At 52.9% G+C, this 2,075-nt stretch overlaps 1 pseudogene; it reads left to right on the top strand.

Moving 5' to 3' along the window:
• The first annotated feature begins 1,474 nt into the window (after nucleotides 1-1,474).
• Nucleotides 1,475-1,592, top strand: LOC136659554 (5S ribosomal RNA; annotated as a pseudogene).
• Nucleotides 1,593-2,075: the final 483 nt, after the last annotated feature.

The following is a 2,075-nucleotide window of genomic DNA, read 5'->3' as shown; positions in this document are numbered from 1 at the left end:
GGAGGCTTCTGTCTGTCTCCGCCTCCAGCCACCGCTGCCCCTCCTGTGGCCAAATCTCCGGGAGGGGATGAGGAGGAGGAGGGAGAAGAAGGCGGGGGGGGGAGGAAACAAAGGAGCGGAGGGAAGGAGGGCAGAAAACCCAGGAGGAGGAGAGAAAGGAGGACCAGTGGAAGGAGGGGCAGCAGGCAGTGTGGGGAGGAAAGAAGGGAAAGGGGGATACGCACCAGGCACGCCGAGTTCAGGCTTTCAGAAGTACACGTGAACATTTGCTGTGCTGTCTGCCATATTCAGCAGACAAAACAGGGATAGGAGGTGGGCGGGGAGGCAGGTGAGGCAGAGCCTCCCTACCGTAGTCCTTCGAAAAGCAGCGCCGTCGCCATGGGAGGTGCTCAAGCACACCCAACCCGCGGCACTGCTTTTCGAAGGACTGGGGTAGGGAGGCTCTGCCTCACCTGCCTCTCCATCCATAGCAAGTTCCTGGAACAAAACCGTTCCTTCTGAACAGCAGCACCAGCACACAGGGTGCTAATCCAGACCCACGGAGCAGTGGATCCCTTTGATCTCTTATGGTGGGGGGCCCACCCGATGCTGCAGGCTGCGAAGTGCGATGCAGATCTTCGATCCACAGGTTTGGTTGCTGTTGAATCTATTGACGGATTTCTGTCCCTTCCATTTCTGCCCCTCTCCATTGGAAACTACCCAAGGCTTTGGGCAAGCAGGGGATTTGGAGAGCTGCTCGCCACCCCAGAGGCTGTGCTTGAATTTTCCAGTGGCTGGTCAAATCCGATCTTGTTGCCACTGTTACATTTAAGAGCGAGATCATATCATTTCTCAGGGGTATCAGCTGAGATATTAAGCAGAGATATCAGGTGCAATCCTAACCCCTTGTGTCAGTGCTTTCTAGCACTGGCATAGAGGTGCCAATGGGACATGTGCTGCATCCTGCAGTTGGGGGGCACTCATGGAGGCCTCCTCAAAGTAAGAGAATGTTTGTTCCCTTACTTCAGAGCTGCATTACCCTTATGTCAGTGCTGGGAAGCACTGACTTAAGGGGTTAGGATTGCGCCCATCACATGTAACTGAAGATTTGGAGGCTTTGCTATGGTGTGGATCAGCATCTCCTTCACACGTGCAGGTGAAAAGCTCAGAAGCACCTTAAGTAGCTCTTGTGAAATTGGTCTGTATATGTGCACTAAGAAATCCCAGTTCAGCTCTTGCCTTAGCTGTGAACTAACTTGGTGGCCTCTTTTCTCTCCGCCCATCTTCCAACTGCAAGAAGGGGATAAGCAGGGCCTCTGAGAGGAGTTTTATCAGGGGGTACAAAGTTTCTTTTGGGCCCCTTTGCAAAAGGGGAGGGATGAAACAGTGGGGGAGGGTGTTGATGGGTGAGCAGAATGGGGGCAGGGAGGGGCAAAACAGGGTGGTGCAAGGGTAGAGACAGTTGGAAAAGTCTCTGGAGCCCAGGTCTACTAACCCATGTGGCATGTTACCCTGCACATGCCCAATCTTGTCTGATCTTGGAAGCTAAGCAGGGTCAGGCCTGGTTAGTACTTGGATGGGAGACCGCTTGGGAATACCGGGTGCTGTAGGCTTATACCATAGTCTTTCGAGACTGAAGGTTGCCAACCAGTCGTGGTAGTGTCCCCATCATCCTGTGCAGGCAACAAGTCTGAGTAGATTGGAAAACATAAGATCTCAGGAAATTTCTGGGCCCCCTCTTTTGGTTCCTGGGCCTCCCTTTTGACCCTGGGCCGAGGTACAAATTACCCCTTTACCCCCCTCTCCTAGGCCCTGGGGATAAGAACTGTAGATTCTCTTACTGTGCAAGTCTAGGCATGCCTACTCAGAAGTAAGCCTCATTTGAGTTTAATGTGACTCATTCCCAGGTAAGTGTGTATAGGATTGCAGCCTTAGGGTCCAATCCTATTCAACTTTCCAGTACCAATGCAACTGTTATGCAGCCCTGAGGTAGGGGAACAAATGTTCCCATACCTTGAAGAGGCCTCTATGACTGCTTCCCCACCACAGGACACAGTGCACACCCCTGAACCGGCACTGTACCGGCACTGGAAAAT

This window comes from Tiliqua scincoides, chromosome 8 (assembly GCF_035046505.1).
Source record: "Tiliqua scincoides isolate rTilSci1 chromosome 8, rTilSci1.hap2, whole genome shotgun sequence".
NCBI classification, from domain to species: domain Eukaryota; kingdom Metazoa; phylum Chordata; class Lepidosauria; order Squamata; family Scincidae; genus Tiliqua; species Tiliqua scincoides.
The sequence above is the reverse complement of the archived record's forward strand: the minus strand, read 5'-3'. Positions and strand labels throughout refer to the sequence as shown.